Raw genomic sequence first — 23,578 nt, forward strand, 5'->3', positions numbered from 1 at the left:
CTCATAAAGTAGCTGTGTTCAAGCATCAACATACTTAACTAGGAGAATCAATAACACTATCTGGATTTTGAGTTCCTATAGAAGCCAATCATTCTGAACTTTAAAGGATAAAAGTGAGATGCCAACACTGTTCAGAGGCAAAAAGCTACAAGTCCCGCTCATCTAATTAGAGCTAAGTTTCATTGATATTTTGGAGTCCATAGTATATTCTCTTCTTTTTATCCTATTTGATTTTCAGTTGTTTGGAGACAAGCAACAATTTAAGTTTGGTGTTGTGATGAGCGGATAATTTATACGCTTTTTGGCATTATTTTTAGTATGTTTTTGATATGTTTTAGTTAGTTTTTATTATATTTTTATTAGTTTTTATATAAAATTCACTTTTCTGGACTTTACTATGAGTTTGTGTGTTTTTCTGGGATTTCAGGTATTTTCTGGCTAAAATTGAGGGACCTGAGCAAAAATCTGATTCAGAGGCTGAAAAGGACTGCAGATGCTGTTGGATTCTGACCTCCCTGCACTCAAAGTGGACGCGTTAGAAAGTAGACATCTAGGGCTTTTCAGCAATATATAATAGTCCATACTTTGCCCGAGATTTGATGGCCCAAACCAGCGTTCCAAATCAGCTCAAGAATTCACGGCGTTTAACGCCGGAACTGGCACAGAAGTGGGAGTTAAACGCCCAAACTGGCACAAAAGCTGGCGTTTAACTCCAAGAAAAGTCTCTACACATGAAAGCTTCAATGCTCAGCCCAAGCACACACCAAGTGGGCCCGGAAGTGGATTTTTACGTCATTTACTCATTTTTATAAACCCTAAGCTACTAGTTCTCTATAAATAGGACCTTTTGCTATTGTATTTTTATCTTTGATCAGTCCTATGCTATCTTAGATCACATTTTGGGGGCTGGCCTCTCGGCCATGCCTAGACCTTGTTCTTATGTATTTTCAACGGTGGAGTTTCTACACACCATAGATTAAGGTGTGGAGCTCTGCTGTACCTCGAGTATTAATGCAATTACTATTGTTCTTCTATTCAATTCAGCTTATTCTTGTTCTAAGATATCACTTGTTCCTCAACTTGATGAATGTGATGATTCGTGACACTCATCATCATTCTCACCTATGAATGTGTGCCTGACAACCACCTCCGTTCTACCTTAGATTGAGTGGATATCTCTTGGATTTCTTAATTAGAATCTTCATGGTATAAGCTAAAATTGATGGCGGCATTCAAGAGAATTCAGAAGGTCTAAACCTTGTCTGTGGTATTCTGAGTAGGATTCAAGGATTGAATGACTGTGACGAGCTTCAAACTCGCGATTGTGGGGCGTTAGTGACAGACGCAAAAAAATCACTGGATTCTATTCCGACATGATCGAGAACCGACAGCTGAATAGTCGTGCTGTGACCGAGCGCGTTGAACATTTTCACTGAGAGGACGGGACTGTAGTCATTGACAACGGTGATGCCCAACATACAGCATGCCATGGAAAGGAGTAAGAAGGATTGGATGAAGACAGTAGGAAAGCAGAGAGACGGAAGGGACAAAGCATCTTCATACGCTTATCTGAAGTTCTCACCAATGAATTACATAAGTATCTCTATCCTTATTTTATGTTTTATTTATCTTTTAATCATTAATCCTCCATAACCATTTGAATCCGCCTGACTGAGATTTACAAGATGACCATAGCTTGCTTCATACCAACAATCTCCGTGGGATCGACCCTTACTCGCGTAAGGTTTATTACTTGGACGACCCATTGCACTTGCTGGTTAGTTGTGCAAAGTTGTGATAAAGAGTTGAGATTGCAATTGAGCGTACCATGTTGATGGCGCCATTGATGATCACAATTTCGCGCACCAAAGGCTTTGCAATGAATTGCATCTGAGGCATCGGTGAGGTACATTCTTCGAGTTGCTTTAACCGACTTTGGTGTTGTGCCCAAGTTTTTGTGCGGCGTTCTTTCTTCTAGATCTGAGGTGTGATCGTTGTCATGGTCGTCTGCCATGGTAATGGGATGACTTCCAGGTTCCCCGGCAACGGCGCCAATGTTGCGAGGGTTACCTGAAACTAGAGGTCGATCTCGGATGAGATCTTCTGTGCTGGTCAGAGCTGCGGAGTCTGATCTTGATGATGGTGATCAAAGTCGCTGTGTCCGACTCGTTGGACTTGGTGATGATGCTGATCCTTCGTCCCTGGAGGGTGGGGGGTACCTGCAAAGGACTCCGATGCTTAAGTTAGCAAGGGTATTAAGCAGGTATTGAGTAGAATCAGAGTATGAATTATACCTGGGTGCTCTAGTGTATTTATAATGGCGTAGAGTGACCTTCTTATATAAGATAAGTTAGTTATCTTATCTTATCTTTATCTTCGAGCGAGGTCATCTTATCTTTAGGGGAACCGCCTTTATCTCTATAGGCTTGGACCGCCCTTGGATTCGGGTTGTGTTCCTCTGCTTGGGCCCTTTTATTGGGCTTTCTTGTGACTTGGCCGAGCTCTTTAAGAAGAGGCCGGGTTGTCCTAGCCTGAAGAGATCGGTCGCTTTGTCTGTAGAACATCCTGGGTCGGACAGCTCGACCCAGGGTATGAACAGTTTCAGGTGAGGAATGGCTAGTATGTAAATGGCAAAGCAATGAAATGGAGGTTTAATGTGATTTATAAAAATTGGTTTTGGGCCAAACTTCGGCGGGCTACAACTTGGCTTCCGGACCATCAATTTGTTTTCAACATGTTTTAAATGAAAATTGGGTTCATGAAGTTTATGTCGTTCGAAGAATGGATGAAAAAAATTTAAAATAACTAACATATGCACTTGGAAGTTTGGGTTTGGAATAGGTGAATTATGCAACTTCCCCTCTATTTGAACTCAATTATGCAGCTTTCCGTTTGATTTGGTTTTTGGAAAAACGTACGCCCACGCGTACGCGTGGCATGGAGTTTTTACTTGAGCGTACGCGAGTAGAATTATGCGTACGCGTGACGGACCAACATGCATGTCCACGCGTAGGTATGGCCCACCCGTATGCGTGACATGATGTTCTCAACTACGCGTATGCATGGAAAGGGGATGCGCACGCGAGCTACATTTTTACACTCCCACGCGTACCTGTGAGCCACGCATACGCATAGCCCCTGTTCCAGCAAACATGATTTTTTAGTTTTAAACCCTATTTCAAACTTCTAAACCTCTATTTTTATTCTTTTAGTCATAAATAATAGTATTAAACCTGATAATAAGATGAAGTTAGGAGATGGGGATAACTTGGAGACGAAGTAAAGCTGAAAAGTGATGAATTGATTATGAGATGTTACGAATGATCATGTATGATACTTGGCTTGAATAATCAGATGAATGATCATGTATGATACTTGGCTTGATTAACTAAAAGGTCTGAGATACTAGATTCCCTGGGTAAAGTACCGTGGCTTACCACCATGTGTACCAGGTCGAGCACTCGATACTCTGTTGACCCTATGAAGTAAGGGTGACCAGGCACTTATAAATTCTCGAGAATGGTACCCCCATTGAGCGATTTGATATATATATGAGTAAAAGCTATGCATAGACTCATAGGATGCACGTCGGGAGACAGTCCAAAGGTTTAGCAAACCAGACTTGTCGGATTGGCTTGATCACCAACAAATAAGACTCATCAGCTATAGGACAGGCATGCATCATGTGCATATTACTTGAATTACTTGTTTGTGCATTAACTGGGTGTGTCTAAGTGTACTTGCTATGTTAAATGTATAGTTGTTACCTGTAGTACTTGTAATCTTCTTGTGTTTGCCTTTATCTGCTTATTTATCTATGATTTGTCGAAGAAGATGGAGGTATGGAGGAAAGGCAGTGGGACTTAGGTTTAAGATTAAGTTAAGTTGGGCTTAGATACTCTTAGAAAACTACCTTTTATGGCTTTTGTTTAATACTTTAAGCTTTATAATCTGAGTGTCGGTGTTCTGGGATTGCCTCTGGCATTCCTAAAACCTTATATCTTACATGTGTGGCACCTTTACCATACTGAGAACCTCTGGTTCTCACCCAATACTATGTTGTTTTTTTCAGATGCAGGTCGAGAGGCACCTCCTTAGGCATCTGAGCTTCTGAGGCGAAGTGGTTGTCTGGTTACTTTTTGGATTATACGTATACATGTACTTAGTTTACTCTCTGCATTACTTGTTCTTTTTTATCCTCTTAGAGGCTTATGGAGAGATAGGATTTCGTTTATGTAAATTTGGATTTTGGATATGCATATAAACATATGTGAATATATTCTGCGGCCAGTCTCGACTTCACGGGCTGAGTTAGGAGCTTGATATTTTGTATCTTTGGCCCTCTATTCCTATTTTTGTTATCTTATGCTTGATAGTTATGGTTTTCTTAGCACGCAAGTTAACTCGTCTCTTGAGCGTTGCATTTTTATTTTGCGATTTTTATTTCATCTATTCTTCAAGGCTTCTAGTATATTATAATTTTTCTGATATTATATGTAAATATTTTATTTTAGAGGTCATAATACCACACCACCTCTGTTTTATGGCTTAAGCGTAAAGCTCAGTGAGATAGAGTGTTACAAATTTAATTAGAAATTTTTAAATTATAATGACCTAATTGAAATTGTAGTGAAACTATAATGACCAACAAAATAATTAAGTCTTTAACTTAAAATATCTGCTTAATACTTGTACATCAGAATTTTCTTTAAGAAAAAATTGATACATTCATTCTTTGTTTGTTTGTATTAGAGATATAATTATTTATGTTTTTTTTCTTTTGCTATCAGCTTAATATTTTGGAAAAAGTTGTTTTATAATTTGATATCAGTTTGTCCAAAAGATTTAAAATTCGATCCTTGATAAACTTCAAAAAAAATAGCATAAGATAAATTAAAAAAAAAGAAGGGCCATGGAAACATCAAACAAAACTAAACGATATTCTTGTTTAAAAAAATATATTATAAATATAAAAATCTATATTATCTACTTCTGTTAACTTAAATTTTACATGAATTTTAATACATATTATAGCCATCCATATTATTTACTTCTAAAAATGTTACCTGTAATGGTGATTAATACATGACATGAATTTTATTTAATCGTGATTAATAGAATGTAACATAATATAATAGTTATGCTACGTGTATATCAATTTTAATCACTGTATACAAATACGTAGATAAATACAAAAATTTTAGAATTGAAAAAAATTCCACTCTCACTTATACGCACGCGCTCCTCCTCACTCTGACCAATTTCAGTCTCACGTGCCAAAATCACTCTCTCTTTCTCTCTCTTTTTCATGTGTGATTCTCTCAGAAAAACTACTATTAATTTTGTTGCAGTTCTCTCTCACACTTCTTCAACTGATTTTTGCTATTTCTAATACCTTGGCATCTTTAGTAGTTTTTTAGCATTTTATTTCATAAATATTAGTAATTTTCTTAGATTAACTGAGATTTTCAAAGCTAATATATTTTTTTAGAGTTGTTTTAGAATTTTGTGTGTTTAGGATATTTTCAAAGAAATTTAGACAACGGAAAAAAAAAAAGCCAAAAGCAATTAGAGAAGGTGGGGTGCCCAGCGCCCAGCACCCATGAAGAAACAAGGGTGGGCGCCCAGTATCCATGAAGGAACAAAAATAGTGCCCACGCACTGACACCCAATACCTTCCTCCAGCACCCAATGACACTTCTTTATGCCCAGCGTCCAAAATATTCTTCACGTCCAGGACCACAGCGCCAAGCGCCCAACCTTGGTGCCTATCGCCTTGAAGAAGAACAAGGCAACAATCACAATGGCGCTTGGCGTCCATGATGAGTAACAAAAATGGCGCTTAGCGGCCATGATCAAGACCAACCAAAAAGCCCTGGCATTAACATCACGGGCTGGCGCTTAGTATCCATGAAAGAATTCATCCAAGGCCTAATATTCCTTCAGCAAAAATAACATGAATATTATACACGGCGAATGGTGCACGAAATTGTGATCATCAATGGCGCCATCAACATGGTACGCTCAATTACAATCTCAACTCTTTATCACAACTTCGCACAACTAACCAGCAAGTGCACTGGGTCGTCCAAGTAATAAACCTTACGCGAGTAAGGGTCGATCCCACGGAGATTGTTGGTATGAAGCAAGTTATGGTCATCTTGTAAATCTCAGTCAGGCGGATTCAAATGGTTATGGAGGATTAATGATTAAAAGATAAATAAAACATAAAATAAAGATAGAGATACTTATGTAATTAAATGGTGAGAATTTCAGATAAGCGTATGGAGATGCTCTGTCCCTTCCGTCTCTCTGCTTTCCTACTATCTTCATCCAATCCTTCTTACTCCTTTGCATGGCAAGCTGTATGTTGGGCATCACTGTTGTCAGTGGCTACAGTTCCGTCCTCTCAGTGAAAATGTTCAACGCGCTCTGTCACAGCACGGCTATTCATCTGTCGGTTCTTGATGTGCATAAACTTGGTATGCTACGATTTAGGAAATTGCACGATCGGCAAAATTCCTTCCGGCAAGTGCACCGGTTATCGTCAAGTAAAAACTCACAATAGAGTGAGGTCGAATCCCACAAGGATTGGTTGAGTGAGCAATTCGGATTAGGAGTATGTTCTAGTTGAGCGGAATCAAGATTTAGATGAGAATTGCGGAATCTTAAATTGCATGAATTAAGAGCAAGAAGTTAAAGTGCTGAAATTAAAAAGGGATAGGGAGGATTGCATGAATTGAAATTGCAGAATGTAAATAGAAAAGGGTAGATCAGAGAGAGGGGTTCATTGGGGTCAGGAGATATTGAAATCTCCGAATCAAAACATTTTCATCTCTTCCTCAACCAATGCATTCATTGAATTTTGCTTGGCAATCTTATATGATTGGATCCCAATCCCTTGGCTCACCAATTCTCTCTAAAAACAAACAAATTCCCAATCCCTTGGTTTAAATGTTCATAAGAAGAGATGATGCTCGATCACTGATTATACCACACAGTTTCATGAACCACAATTTGGTAGGATTACATGTCACAATATCCATCCAAACCCCAATCCAATTCACTGTGAGAAAGCTTCTCTAGCATGAATCCTCCATTCCTTTCCCAAGGTTCCGAAGGATTCCAATTATGGGTAGTTTCTTTCCCAAGACAACTACCCAATGGAATTAGATCGAGAAGCTTTCTAACAAAATTCAAGAGAAAAGATTGAAGAAGAAGATAAAACTATTATTGATTCATTGAATTACAATAGAGCTCCCTAACCCAATGAAAGGGGTTTAGTGATTCATAGCTCAAAATTCAATTACAGAAAAATTGATGAAAAATTCTCAAGTGTCAAAAGTGTCAACTAACTTCAATTCTATCCTATTTATACACTTTCTAAATTGAGCTTCTGTTGTGTTTCTTGGGCTTTGAGGCCTTTCCTTGATTTCCTTTTGCTTTGGGTTTATGGTCCATAATCCTGATGAGGCTGTGATCCAATTCTGTAACATTCATTGAGCAAACTTAGTGATAAACAAGTAATGACACAAGACTCAACAATGAAGTTTAAGTTTCAGTTTAAGGTTAAACGGAAACTTAAACGTGGAAATGGAAGAAAGCAACCCAGGAGTGTGAAATGTCGAACACGTTTAAGCTTCAGTTTAAGGTTAAACTGAAGCTTAAACGTGGAAATGAAGAAAGCAACCCTGGAGGAGCAATTGGGTCGAACACGTTTAAGCTTCAGTTTAAGGTTAAACTGAAGCTTAAACGTGGAAATGAGAAAGCAACCCTGGAGGAGAGAAATAGTCGAACACGTTTAAGCTCCAGTTTAAGGTTAAACTGGAGCTTAAACGTGGAAATGCTCCTGGTGCCTTTCTTACTACTGGCGTTTAACCTCCAGTTTAAGGTTAAACTGGAGGTTAAACATGGAAATGCTTCCTGGTGAGAAATAGTGTCGAACACGTTTAACCTCCAGTTTAAGGTTAAACTGGAGGTTAAACGTGGAAATGCTCCCTTGGTGAAATTCTCATTCTGGCGTTTAACTTCCAGTTTAAGGTTAAACTGGAGGTTAAACGCCAGTTTCAGCATTTCTCAACTTCCATGATTCTGGCGTTTAACCTTCAGTTTAACCTTAAACTGGAGGTTAAACGCCACTTTCAGCTTTGGTGCATTTCTTATTCTGGCGTTTAACTTCCAATTTAAGGTTAAACTGGAGGTTAAACGGCAGTTTCAGCATTATAAGGCTTGGTAGTTTAAGTTCCAGTTTAAGCTTAAACTGGAACTTAAACTCCACATGTGATCTTCAAGCTTCCTTTATTGATTTTATTGCTTCCTTGCCTAGCCTCTTCTTCCCTGAAATCATCCACACAATTGCATCAAAGTCTTGCAAAATTTCATGAGAAATCTTCCATTCATAGCATTCAAGTAATATAACTAAAAACTCATGGAAATTGCATCAAAATTATACTGTTTGGATGATTCATTACTTTGTTGTTCATTTAACCATTCTTGCTTACTTTAAGCTCAAGAAAATGCATAAAACAACTAAAACTAACAGAAAAATGCTAGTGAAACTAGCCTAAGATGCCCTGGCATCACAACACCAAACTTAATACTTGCTTGTCCCTAAGCAAGTCCTGAGTTAATTGAGAAGAAAGTATGAAACAGAAAGCAATTACATTGGCTATATTAGCACACATTTTGAAGTTCATCAGAAGGGTTTTATGCAGAAAGTTGCAGCATCACTTTTTCATTCTTATCAGGTAGGATTATCACTTTTTCATTGCATCCATCAAACACTGCTATGGCCTCTTGTTATTCTTATGTCCTTGGCACTTTTTCTTTCTTTGTTTTTATTTTTCTTAGAGCTCCTTTGCTCCTTGTTTGCTCAGTGTCATGTGTTGCACAAGCCTTTGGCATTTTCTTTTTCTTATCAGTGCACTACACATATCCACCACAGGCATTTTAGTTTACATTTCTTCTTGAGACATTGGTGCCCAGCACCTCTTTGTGTGACTAAATGTTTTGTATTTAGGTTGCTCTTGATAATGGACTTTTGGTTGATAATCCCGGGTTAGTTAACCCAAGTTACCAAGTGTTGAAACACTCCTCAGAACCTATTCATCCAAGCATATCCTTAATACATAAACACCACAGGCATTTGTCTCAGAAGTTCAAACCATTGGTGCCTAGCTTATTTTCTCAATTTTTTTTTTGCTTTTTGGTTGCCCCTTTTCAGTGGCTTTTTCTTCTTCTTTTTCTTTCTTTTTCATGGCCAAAGACATTTATTCATCAAGATCCATAGACAGTATTCAACTTCTACACAAAAATGATAATTCTACACTCAATTTTCAGTGATCTGACTAAACAATCAAGCATGCATACCACCACTTAATTCTACTTGATTTTTCACTAATTGAGCCAAGTTACTTTTGTTTAAACTTTTCTTTTATTTTTGGAAACAGAACAAGCATGGCAAGCATTTGTTTAAGAAGGTGAAGTTATATCCAAACATCTAGGCATTCACTTTATTCAAAGCAATAAACAGACCAACATACTAAAAACTTCATATTCCAGAAAGATTCAACAATTACAGTTTAAACCAGAACAAGCATGCTTTTGTTTGCCTTTTAAAGAATGGTCAAGGAACAACACCACCTTGTGAAATTTCTTGTTTTCTCTTTGTTGCCAGGAAACAATTTGATTTCTCCTTCTTCTCCTAGTTGTTGCTTCCTGTTCTTTCTAAGATCCTTGTTTCCTTTCCTACAAAGAGTGATGAAGTTGCTTGCTTCTCAAGCACTTGGGTGGTTAGCTCAACTATGTATGGGCAAGTGTCTGAGTCTTAAGTTGGTGTGTGTGAACACCAAACTTAGTCTCTTACTTACTCCTCTGCTCTTTGAATCCTTGAATTTTCCTTGGAATGAAGTTGCTGCTAAGGATTTTAAGCATTTCTGTGATTGCTTAGAATGGTTGTTCCTTTCATATAATTCAAAGGTTGTTGTGTTCAGTTTATCTGTATGGTGGAACACCAAACTTAGAGTCACACATTCTCCTTTGAATTATTGATCCATGAATCCATTGTTTGGTGTGAAACACCAACTTAATTCTTTGCAATGCACAGAAATTGCTTCACCTTTTTATTGAAACAACTAAAAGAAACAGCAAAAGAGTGTTACCTCAGGTTGGGTTGCCTCCCAACAAGCGCTTCTTTAGCGTCATTAGCTTGACGGTCAGTTTCCTCAGTTGAGGTGATATTTAACCTTGTCCTTTTCCTCCATTCTTATCCTTCCTTTGGTACCTGCACAAACAAACAAATTTGCTATCATTTCTTCGGTCCATGTGAATAATGAATAGTACTTACACATGTTTTTCATTCTTTTTGAATTGTAAATCAATGATTGACTTCATGAGCTTATAGCCGTGACTCTTGTATGTATGCACACTTATTACCGGACACCAAACTTAGTGTTTGGTAATGTCTCCTGATGACATGAAATCCATGTTGGTTGTCCTTAATGAATGTGCATAATTCTAATAAATCATAGTCACTTTGGCTCTTTGATCCTAAACAATTTGACTACCTAAAGTAATTGAAATCAAAGTATTAAAACATGCAAATGGTATACTCGTCATGAATTTCTAAATCCAGAGGAACTTCTTGCTTTTCGTTAATTGTGTTCAAAGAGGAACACCAAACTTAATGTTTGGTTGTGCACTTTGAATGAAAGATTGAATACAATTTGGAATAAGATTTGGGAGTGCTTTCAGGCACACCAAACTTAGAGACCAATTGTATTTTACATGCAATGTTTAGTGCACTTTATCAATAGTTGTCCTGAGGATTCAAGTCCATGCATAAGAAACCATGCTTTATTAGATGCAGAGCAAAACAATAAAGAGTAAGGATACTAAAACATGGGTTGCCTCCCATGAAGCGCTTCTTTAACGTCACTAGCTTGACGGTTGTCCCTTGTTAGGGTGGATTGTAGTGCTTGATGTCTTCTCCTCTCACTATGAAAACGTCCCCATTTGATTCCTTCATGACTTCCACATGTTCCATAGAAAGAACTTTCCTGATTGTGAACACTTGAGGGAGCTGGGAAGGGATGGTTTTAAGTCCAGGTGGGATTGGCAGATAATGACTTGATATCACTTTATCTCCCGGAGAGAAGCCTTCAGTGGGAATTTTCTTGTTTCTCCACCCTCTTGGCAATTTCTTTACAACTCTTCCCTCTCGCTTGAGGCTTTCTTCATTGACCCTTATGCCAGGAGGATCCTTCTGATCTGTTTCTATTGATTCTTGTGGCTTTAACTCTTGCAATTCTTGTTTGTCTTCCAAAGATTGTTTTAGAGTTTCAGCTGTTGGATCGCTTTCCTCCAAACACAGATGGCTACTATCATCCTTAGGCTTTTCAGGTTCTGGTTCAGGCTCATATGCCGGTTTGAAAACATGGAAAATGAGTTGTTCATCATGTACTCTCAGAATTAGCTCTCCTTGTTCTATGTCTATGAGCGCTCTAGCAGTGGCTAGAAATGGCCTTCCCAGAATGATAGGGTGTAGGTAGCTTTCCTCCATGTCCAAAATGACAAAGTCTGTGGGGAAGAAATAATTTCCCACTTTCACCAGCACATTCTCAACTACCCCTTTAGCTTGCTTTTGAGTTTTGTCAGCCAGTTGTATGATTACATCAGTGGATCTCACCTCATTCAAGTGTAGCCTCTTCATAAGAGTCAGAGGCATCACATTTATGCTAGCTCCTAGATCACAGAATCCTCTGTCAATTTTAGTTTCCCCTATTATGCAGGGGATATAAAAACTTCCTGGGTCTGTTTTCTTAGAGACCATATCCTTCTTGATGAGTGCACTGCATTCCTTGTTCATTATTACAGTTTGTCCTCCCTTCAAAACTCTTTTCTTGCTCAACAATTCCTTTAAGTACTTGATATGTGTAGGCATCTGCTGGAGGATCTCAAGAAAGGGAATATTGATATGGAGAGACTTAAATGTCTCTAAGAACCTTGAATATGTTTTCCCTTTTTCACCTCCTCCTAACCTCTGAGGAAATGGTGCTTTTGGTTGGTATGTTTCCAGCATGCCTTTATTTTGCAGTTCCTTGGCTTGTTCATTTTCACTTTCCTGCTTAGCTTCTTCCACACCTTCCTTCAAGATTTCTGGCTCCTGTTCTGAGGGTCTGATTCCTTCTTCTTCTGATTCTTCCTTCAACATGGTGATAACCTTGCATTCTTCCCATCTCACTCCCTTTTGTTCCCCTTTAGGATTCTTCTCTGTGTCACTAGGGAACACTGCAGTTGACTTGGGGGCCTGTTGAGATAGCTCTCCTATTTGACACTCCATCCTCTTGAGTTTTTCACTATGGTTCCTTAAAGTAGATCTAACATCATCTCTAAAGCTTTTCAATTCACTTATGTCCTGACCCATGTTTGCCAGCCTTCCTTCTATCCTGTTTAATTGATCTTGAAATTGTTGGTTCGGATTGGATTGGGCAGGTTGGTTATTTTGGCCATGATATGGTGGTTGGGAGTAAGTGTTTTGTGTGGTTTGGTATGATCTTTGGTTAGAGTTTTGGTATGTGGAATTGTTATGTTGGTTGTGGTTGTAAGGTTTGTGGTTTTGTGGTTGGGTTTGTTGGTTCCCCCACCCAAAGTTTGGGTGATTTTTCCAACCTTGGTTATAAGTGTTGGAATGTGGATCATATGGTTGCCTTTGTTGGTTTCCCACATAGTTGGCCTCTTCCCAATCACCTCCTTCAGTGCTTATTTCCTCTTGATCTTGTGTGTGTATTGCAGCCACTTGCTTTGTGTCTAATTTCCTGGTAAGCTCTGCTAGTTGCTTGGCAAACACCTTGTTTTGGGCTAGAATTGCATCAACATGGTTCAGCTCCATGACTCCCTTAGTGTTGTGCCTCTCTGAAGCATAGTAGTACTCATTCTCAGCCACTGTCCCAATCACTTCAATGGCTTCTTCCACAGTCTTTTTCCTGTTCAATGAACCTCCTGATGAATGGTCTACAGCCTTCCTTGATTCATAAGAAAGTCCGTCATAGAAAATATGCAATTGTACCCAGTCATGGAACATGTCTGGCGGGCATTTCCTTGTCAATTCTTTGAACCTCTCCCATGCCTCGTAGAGCGTCTCACCATCTTGTTGTCTAAAAGTCTGAACCTCAGATCGAAGCCTATTGACCTTTTGTGGGGGGTAGAAACGTGCCAGAAACTTGCTTTCCACCTCATCCCAGGTTGTTAGGCTCCCCCTTGGGAATGATTCCAGCCACTTAGCTGCCTTGTCCCTAAGTGAAAATGGGAACAAGAGCAGTTTATAGGCATCTTCCTGGACTCCATTGGACTTCACAGTGTCGCAAATTCTCAAGAATTTTGTGAGGTGTTGGTTTGGGTCTTCATTAGCACTCCCACCAAATGAACAATGATCCTCCACCAATGATATTAGCTGTGGTTTGAGTTCAAAATTGTTGGCCTGAATGGTTGGTTTCTGAATACTGCTACCACAATTCCCAGAGGTTGGGTTTATGTATGAACCAAGAACCCTCCTCTCAGGAATGGCATTGTTTCCATCAACCCTCTCATGGTTGTGAACTTCTCTATCCATGTTGAGATCTAGAGCTTCCTCAAAATTGTCCTCAGATTCTCCTTCAGATTCTTCTTCTCTCAGTACTCTCTTCCCTCTTGCTTCCCTTCTAAGTCTATGAAGGGTCCTCTTTGGTTCGGTATATGGAGGAGTTGATGTCTCTCCTCTCCTACCTGTCATACAAGAACACAGCACAGACAGCAAACAAGTGAAATACTCTTGGTTAATGGAAGAGTATGGTTAGAGCAGTTGAGGAATTAATTCAAATAGTTAGTGGGTCAGTGAGTTAGTTGCTTGAATTGAAAGGCATAAGAAAGAAAAAGCAAATAACAGAGTGCAGAAATTAAAATTCAACAAGTAACTTAATCTAAATTAACAAAACAAGAAAAATGCTCAATCTAGTTAACTTCCAATTTGAGAATTGTCAATCGAAAACCAATCCCCGGCAACGGCGCCATAAACTTGATGTGCATAAACTTGGTATGCTACGATTTAGGAAATTGCACGATCGGCAAAATTCCTTCCGGCAAGTGCACCGGTTATCGTCAAGTAAAAACTCACAATAGAGTGAGGTCGAATCCCACAAGGATTGGTTGAGTGAGCAATTCGGATTAGGAGTATGTTCTAGTTGAGCGGAATCAAGATTTAGATGAGAATTGCAGAATCTTAAATTGCATGAATTAAGAGCGAGAAGTTAAAGTGCTGAAATTAAAAAGGGATGGGGAGGATTGCATGAATTGAAATTGCAGAATGTAAATAGAAAAGGGTAGATCAGAGAGAGGGGTTCATTGGGGTCAGGAGATATTGAAATCTCCGAATCAAAACATTTTCATCTCTTCCTCAACCAATGCATTCATTGAATTTTGCTTGGCAATCTTATATGATTGGATCCCAATCCCTTGGCTCACCAATTCTCTCTAAAAACAAACAAATTCCCAATCCCTTGGTTTAAATGTTCATAAGAAGAGATGATGCTCGATCACTGATTATACCACACAGTTTCATGAACCACAATTTGGTAGGATTACATGTCACAATATCCATCCAAACCCCAATCCAATTCACTGTGAGAAAGCTTCTCTAGCATGAATCCTCCATTCCTTTCCCAAGGTTCCGAAGGATTCCAATTATGGGTAGTTTCTTTCCCAAGACAACTACCCAATGGAATTAGATCGAGAAGCTTTCTAACAAAATTCAAGAGAAAAGATTGAAGAAGAAGATAAAACTATTATTGATTCATTGAATTACAATAGAGCTCCCTAACCCAATGAAAGGGGTTTAGTGATTCATAGCTCAAAATTCAATTACAGAAAAATTGATGAAAAATTCTCAAGTGTCAAAAGTGTCAACTAACTTCAATTCTATCCTATTTATACACTTTCTAAATTGAGCTTCTGTTGTGTTTCTTGGGCTTTGAGGCCTTTCCTTGATTTCCTTTTGCTTTGGGTTTATGGTCCATAATCCTGATGAGGCTGTGATCCAATTCTGTAACATTCATTGAGCAAACTTAGTGATAAACAAGTAATGACACAAGACTCAACAATGAAGTTTAAGTTTCAGTTTAAGGTTAAACGGAAACTTAAACGTGGAAATGGAAGAAAGCAACCCAGGAGTGTGAAATGTCGAACACATTTAAGCTTCAGTTTAAGGTTAAACTGAAGCTTAAACGTGGAAATGAAGAAAGCAACCCTGGAGGAGCAATTGGGTCGAACACGTTTAAGCTTCAGTTTAAGGTTAAACTGAAGCTTAAACGTGGAAATGAGAAAGCAACCCTGGAGGAGAGAAATAGTCGAACACGTTTAAGCTCCAGTTTAAGGTTAAACTGGAGCTTAAATGTGGAAATGCTCCTGGTGCCTTTCTTACTACTGGCGTTTAACCTCCAGTTTAAGGTTAAACTGGAGGTTAAACGTGAAATGCTTCCTGGTGAGAAATAGTGTCGAACACGTTTAACCTCCAGTTTAAGGTTAAACTGGAGGTTAAACGTGGAAATGCTCCCTTGGTGAAATTCTCATTCTGGCGTTTAACTTCCAGTTTAAGGTTAAACTGGAGGTTAAACGCCAGTTTCAGCATTTCTCAACTTCCATGATTCTGGCGTTTAACCTTCAGTTTAACCTTAAACTGGAGGTTAAATGCCACTTTCAGCTTTGGTGCATTTCTTATTCTGGCGTTTAACTTCCAGTTTAAGGTTAAACTGGAGGTTAAACGCCACTTTCAGCATTATAAGGCTTGGTAGTTTAAGTTCCAGTTTAAGCTTAAACTGGAACTTAAACTCCACATGTGATCTTCAAGCTTCCTTTATTGATTTTATTGCTTCCTTGCCTAGCTTCTTCTTCCCTGAAATCATCCACACAATTGCATCAAAGTCTTGCAAAATTTCATGAGAAATCTTCCATTCATAGCATTCAAGTAATATAACTAAAACCTCATGGAAATTGCATCAAAATTATACTGTTTGGATGATTCATTACTTTGTTGTTCATTTAACCATTCTTGCTTACTTTAAGCTCAAGAAAATGCATAAAACAACTAAAACTAACAGAAAAATGCTAGTGAAACTAGCCTAAGATGCCCTGGCATCAGTTCTCGATCATGTCGGAATAGAATCCAGTGATTCTTTTGCGTCTGTCATTAACGCCCCACAATCGCGAGTTTGAAGCTCGTCACAGTCATTCAATCCTTGAATCCTACTCAGAATACCACAGACAAGGTTTAGACCTTCCGATTCTCTTGAATGCAGCCATCAATTTTAGCTTATACCACGAATATTCTAATTAAGAAATCCAAGAGATATCCACTCAATCTAAGGTAGAACGGAGGTGGTTGTCAGGCACACGTTCATAGGTGAGAATGATGATGAGTGTCACAGATCATCACATTCATCAAGTTGAGGAACAAGTGATATCTTAGAACAAGAACAAGCTGAATTGAATAGAAGAACAATAGTAATTGCATTAATACTCGAGGTACAGTAGAGCTCCACACCTTAATCTATGGTGTGTAGAAACTCCACCGTTGAAAACACATAAGAACAAGGTCTACGCATGGCCGAATGGCCAGCCTCCCAAAGAGGGTTCAATCATAAAAACATGATCAAAAGATTCTAAGATTGACAGATTGAAAGATGAAAATACAATAGCAAAAGGTCCTATTTGTAGCGAACTAGTAGCCTAGGGTTTACAGAAATGAGTAAATGACATAAAAATCCACTTCCGGGCCTACTTGGTGTGTGCTTGGGCTGAGCATTGTAGCTTTCATGTGTAGAGACCTTTCTTGGAGTTAAACGCTAGCTTTTGTGCCAGTTTGGGCGTTTCACTCCCATTCTTGTGCCAGTTCCAGCGTTTAACGCCGGGCAGTTTTGAGCTGATTTGGAACGCCGGTTTGGGCCATCAAATCTCGGACAAAGTATGAACTATTATACATTGCTGGAAAGCCCAGGATGTCTACGTTCCAACTCAGTTAAGAGCGCGCTAATTGGGCTTCTGTAGCTCCAAAAAATCCACTTTGACTGCAGGGAGTTCAGAATCCAATAGCATCTGCAGTCCTTTTCAGCCTCTGAATCAGATTTTTGCTCAGATCCCTCAATTTCAGCCAGAAAATACCTGAAATCACAGAAAAATGCACAAACTCATAGTAAAGTCCAGAAAAGTGAAATTTAACTAAAAACTAATAAAAATATAATAAAAACTAAATAAAACAAACTAAAAATATACTAAAAACAATGCCAAAAAGCGTATAAATTATCCGCTCATCACAACACCAAACTTAAATTGTTGCTTGTCCCCAAGCAACTGAAAATCAAATAAGATAAAAAAAAGAGAATATGCAATGAATTCTAAAAACATCTATGAAGATCAGTATTAATTAGATGAGCGGGGCTTTTAGCTTTTTGCCTCTGAATAGTTTTGGCATCTCACTCTATCCTTTGAAATTCAGAATGATTGGCTTCTATAGGAACTCAGAATCCAGATAGTGTTATTGATTCTCCTAGTTAAGTATGATGATTCTTGAACATAGCTACTGATGAGCAGATAATTTATACGCTTTTTGGCATTGTTTTTACATAGTTTTTAGTAAGTTTAAGCTACTTTTAGGGATGTTTTCATTAGTTTTTATGTTAAATTCACATTTCTGGACTTTACTATGAGTTTGTGTGTTTTTCTGTGATTTCAGGTAAATTCTGACTGAAATTGAGGGATTTGAGCAAAACTCTGAAGAAGGCTGACAAAAGGACTGCTGATGCTGTTGGAATCTGACCTCCCTGCACTCGAAATGGATTTTCTGGAGCTACAGAACTCCAATTGGCGCGCTCTCAACGGCGTTGGAAAGTAGACATCCAGGGCTTTCCAGCAATATATAATAGTCCATACTTTATTCGAAGAATGACGACGTAACTTGGCGTTAAACGCCAAGTACACGCTGCTGTCTGGAGTTAAACGCCAGAAAAACGTCATGATCCGGAGTTGAACGCCCAAAACACGTCATAACCCGAAGTTTGACGCCAAGAAATGCCTTAGCTCGTGGCAATGATCAAGCTCAGCCCAAGCATACACCAAGTGGGCCCCGGAAGTGGATTTATGCATCAATTACTTACTCATGTAAACCCTAGTAGCTAGTCTAGTATAAATAGAACATTTAACTATTGTATTAGATGTCTTTTGACCACGTTTCATCTTTGGTCTCAGTTTTGTTTTACTCTTCATCTTAGGAGATCATTGATCACGTTTAGGGAGGCTGGCCATTCGGCCATGCCTGAACCCTTTGCTTATGTATTTTCAACGGTGGAGTTTCTGCACACCATAGATTAAGGGTGTGGAGCTCTGCTGTACCTCAAGTATTAATGAAATTCTATTATCTCTTATTCGGTTTCTATCTTATTCTTATTCCAAGATATTCATTCATACCCAAGAACATGATGAATGTTATGAGTCAGATTACCCTCATTATCATTCTCACTTATGAACGCGCGTGATTGACAACCACTTCCGTTCTACATGCAACAGAGCTTGAATGCGTATCTCTTAGATTCCCCAACAGAATCTTCGTGGTATAAGCTAGATAGATGGCGGCATTTATGAGGATCTGGAAAGTCTCACCTTGTCTGTGGTATTCCGAGTAGGATTCCGGTAATGAATGACTGTGACGTGCTTCAAACTTTAACCTGCTGGGCGTTAGTGACAGACGCAAAAGAGGGATTCTATTCCAGTAGGAGCGGGAACCAACCGGTGATTAGCCGTACTGTGACAGAGTGCGTTAGCATTAGTTTTCACTGCGAGGATGGGATGTAGCCATCAGCCATGGGTGATGCCTCCAGACTGGTTAGCTGTGCGAGTGACAGCCGCACAGGATATTTCCCCAAGAGGAAGAAAGTAGCCACAGTTGATGGTGAACCCCTAAACAAAGCTTGCCATGGAAAGGAGTAAGAAGGATTGAGTAGAAGCAGTAGGAGAGCAGGCGTCCAAGAGCTCTACAGCATCTCCATCCGTTTATCTGAAATTCCCACCAATGAATCTGCATAAGTGTTCTATCCCTTTTTTTTTACATATAATCTATTTTCTTATTTTTTATTTCCTAAACCATAAACAATTTTAATCTGCCTAACTGAGATTTGCAAGGTGACCATAGCTTGCTTCATACCAACAATCTCTGTGGATTCGACCCTTACTCACGTAAGGTTTATTACTTGGACGACCCAGTACACTTGCTGGTTAGTTGAACGGAGTTGTGAAAATAAACAATGTCATCAGAGTATACAAAAAGAATAGTGATCACAATTTCGTCCACCAAGTTTTTGGCGCCGTTGCCGGGGATTGTTCGAGTATAGACAACTGACGGTTCATCTTGTTGCTCAGATTAGGTAATTTTCTTTTCAAAAATCTTTTTCAAAAATTTTTCTTTTATTTTTCGTTTTTCCAAACCATATTTTCGAAAAAAATTAATAAAAATACAAAAAAATTATAAAATCATAAAAATCAAAAATATTTTGTGTTTCTTGTTTGAGTATTGTGTTGATTTTTAAGTTTGGTGTCAATTGCATGTTTTTAAAATTTTTCTTGCATTTTTTGAAAACCCCATGCATTCATAGTGTTCTTCATGATCTTCAAGTTGTTCTTGACAAGTCTTCTTGTTTGATCTTGATGATTTCTTGTTTTGTGTCTTTTGTTGTTTTTCATGTGCATTTTTGCATTCATATTTTTCATGCATTAAAGATTTCTAAGTTTGGTGTCTTGCATGTTTTCTTTGCATCAAAAATTTTTCAAAATTATGTTCTTGATGTTCATCATGATCTTCAAAGTGTTCTTGGTGTTCATCTTGACATTCATGACATTCTTGCATGCATCTTGTGTTTTGATCCAAAATTTTCATGTTTTGGGTCATTTTTGTGTTTTTCTTTAAAAATTTAAAAATCAAAAATATCTTTTCCTTATTTTTCTCCAAATTTTCGAAATTTTGGGTTGACTTGGTCAAAAATTTTTAAAATTAGTTGTTTCTTACAAGTCAAGTCAAAATTTCAATTTTAAAAATCTTATCTTTTTAAAATCTTTTTCAAAAATCATATCTTTTTCATTTTTTTTATAATTTTCGAAAATTTCAAAAATTATTTTTCAAAATTATTTTTCAAAATCTTTTTCTCATCTTCATATCAAATTTTCGAAAATTAGCTAACAATTAATGTGATTGGTTCAAAAATTTGAAGTTTGTTACTTTCTTGTTAAGAAAGGTTCAATCTTTAAGTTCTAGAATCTTATCTTGTAGTTTCTTGTTAGTGAAATTAATTTTAAAATTAAATCTCTTTCAAAATATCTTTTTCAAATATATCTTTTTATCTTTTATCTTATCCTTTTCAAAAAAATTTATCTTTTTCAAAGTTTGATTTCAAAATATCTTATCTAACTTCTTATCTTCTTATCTTTTTCAAAATTTGATTTCAAATCTTTTTAAATCAACTAACTAACTTTTTGTTTGTTTCTTATCTTTTTCAAAACCACCTAACTACCTTCCCCTCTCTAATTTTCGAAAATTCTCCCTCTCTTTTTCAAAAATTCTTTTTGTTTTAAATTTTAATTTTAAACTTATTTTATTTTTAATTTTCGAAATTACTAACTTCTTTTTCAAAAATTATTTTCGAAAATCCTCTCCTCTCTTATTCTATTTAATTATTTAATTACTAACACTTCTCTTCACCTCTCTTCATCCACAAATCCGAATTTCCTTCTTCATTCTTCTACCTCTTTCTTCTTCTACTAACATAAGGGAATCTCTATACTGTGACATAGAGGATTCCTTTTTCTTTTCTTGGTTCTTCTCTTTCATATGAGCAGGAACAGGGAAAAGGGCACTCTTGTTGAAGTTGATCCAGAACCTGAAAGGACTCTGAAGAGAAAATTAAGAGAAGCTAAATTACAACAATCCAGAAACAACCTTTCAGAAATTTTCGAACAGGAGAAGGACATGGCAGCCGCAAATAATAATGATAATAATGCAAGGAGAATGCTTGGTGACTTCACAAAGCCAATATCCAAGTTTGATGGAAGAAGCATCTCCATTCCTGCCATTGGAGCCAATAACTTTGAGCTTAAGCCTCAACTAGTTGCCTTGATGCAACAAAACTGCAAGTTTTATGGACTTCCATCTGAGGATCCTTATCAGTTTTTAACTGAGTTCTTGCAAGTCTGTGATACTGTAAAGACGAATGGAGTTAATCCTGAAGTCTACAGACTCATGCTTTTCCCTTTTGCTGTAAGAGACAGAGCTAGAATATGGTTGGATTCACAACCTAAGGATAGCCTGGACTCCTGGGATAAGCTAGTCACTGCTTTCTTAGATAAATTCTTTCCTCCTCAAAAGTTGAGCAAGCTGAGAGTGGATGTTCAAACCTTCAAACAAAAAGATGGTGAATCCCTCTATGAAGCTTGGGAAAGATACAAGCAGCTGACCAAGAGATGTCCATCTGACATGTTTTCAGAATGGACCCTATTAGATATATTCTATTATGGTCTCTCTGAATTTTCGAAAATGTCACTGTACCATCCTGCAGGTGGATCTATTCACCTGAAGAAAACGCCTGAAGAGGCACAAGAACTCATTGACATGGTTGCAAACAACCAGTTTATGTACACCTCTGAGAGGAATTCCGTGAATAATGGAGTACCTCAGAAGAAAGGAGTTCTTGAAATTGATGCTCTGAATGCCATATTGGCTCAGAACAAAATGTTGACTCAACAGGTCAACATAATCTCTCAAAATCTGAATGGATTGCAACATGCATCCAACAGTACTAGAGAGGTAGCTTCTGAAGAAGCTTATGATCTTGAGAACCCTGCCATGGCAGAGGTTAATTACATGGGTGAACCTTATGGAAACACCTATAACCCATCATGGAGAAATCATCCAAATTTCTCCTGGAAGGATCAACAAAAGCCTCAACAAGGCTTTAACAATGGTGGACGCAATAGGCTGAACAATAGTAAGCCATATCCATCATCTTCTCAGCAACAGACAGAGAACTCTGAACAAAATAATTATAATTTAGCTAATATAGTCTCTGATCTGTCAAAGGCCACTTTCAGTTTCATGAATGAAACCAGATCCTCCATTAGAAATTTGGAGGCACAAGTGGGCCAGCTGAGTAAGAAGGTTATTGAAACTCCTCCCAGTATTCTCCCAAGCAATACAGAAGAAAATCCAAAAGGAGAGTGCAAGGCCATTGATTTAATCAAAGTGGCCGAATGCACTAGGGAGGAGGAGGACAAAAATCCTAGTGAGGAAGACCTCCTGGGACGTCCCTCAAGCAAGAAGGAGTTTCCTATTAAGGATCCTGAGGAATTTGAGGCTCATTTAGAGACCATAGAGATTCCATTAAATCTCCTTCTGCCATTCATGAGCTCTGAAGAATATTCATCCTCTGAAGAGGATGAAGATGTGACTGGTGAGCAAGTTGCTCAATATCTAGGAGCTATCATGAAGCTGAATGCCAAGCTATTTGGTAATGAGACTTGGGAAAGTGAACCTCCCTTGCTCATTAGTGATTTAGATACTTGGATTCAGGAAACTCTACCTCAAAAGAAACAAGATCCTGGCAAGTTCTTAATACCTTGCACCATTGGCACCATGAGCTTTGAGAAAGCTCTATGTGATCTTGGGTCAGGGATAAACCTTATGCCACTCTCTGTAATGGAGAAGCTGGGGATCATTGAGGTACAACCTGCCTTGTTCTCATTACAATTGGCAGACAAGTCAATGAGACAAGCTTATGGAATGGTAGAGGACGTGCTAGTGAAGGTTGAAGGCCTTTACATCCCTGCTGATTTCATAATCCTAGATACTAGGAAGGAAGATGATGAATGCATCATCCTAGGAAGACCTTTCCTAGCCACAGCAGAAGCTGTGATAGATGTCAACAGAGGAGAGTTAGTCCTTCAATTAAATGGGGAATACCTTGTGTTTCAAGCACATGGTCATCCCTCTGTGACAAAAGAGAGTAAGCATGAAGAGCTTCTCTCAGTTCAAGGTCAAGAAGGGCCCACACAGTCAAACTCTAAGTTTGGTGTTGTGAGGCCAAAACCAAACTCTAAGTTTGGTGTTCAAATTCCATACCCAAACTCTAAGTTTGGTGTGGAAACAACACACTAAATTGACCTGATCATCTTGTGGTTCCATGAGAGCCACTGTCAAGCTAATGACATTAAAGAAGCGCTTGTTGGGAGGCAACCCAATTTTATTTATCTAATTTTATTTTATTTTGTTTTGGTGTTATTTTTGTGTTGAATTAGGTACATGATCATGAGGAGTCACGAAAAAAATCAAAGAAATTAAAAACAGAGTCAAAAACAGAAGAAAAAAAATTTTCACCCTGGAGGACGCACGGGCTGGCGTTCAACGCCCAGAAGATGCATCTGGCTGGCGTTCAACGCCAGAACAGAGCATCTTTCTGGCGCTGAACGCCCAAAACAAGCTACATCCTGGCGTTTAACGCCAGGATGCGCACACAGA

General features: G+C 38.3%; 1 non-coding gene across 1 annotated transcript; it reads left to right on the top strand.

Annotated features, from left to right (window-relative positions):
- The first annotated feature begins 13,079 nt into the window (after positions 1-13,079).
- On the top strand, positions 13,080-13,183 carry LOC112763692 (small nucleolar RNA R71). Its single transcript, XR_003182921.1, has one exon. It is a non-coding gene; the product is annotated as a small nucleolar RNA R71 (small nucleolar RNA).
- Positions 13,184-23,578: the final 10,395 nt, after the last annotated feature.

The sequence above is a fragment of the Arachis hypogaea genome, chromosome 2 (assembly GCF_003086295.3).
Source record: "Arachis hypogaea cultivar Tifrunner chromosome 2, arahy.Tifrunner.gnm2.J5K5, whole genome shotgun sequence".
Classification (NCBI taxonomy): domain Eukaryota; kingdom Viridiplantae; phylum Streptophyta; class Magnoliopsida; order Fabales; family Fabaceae; genus Arachis; species Arachis hypogaea.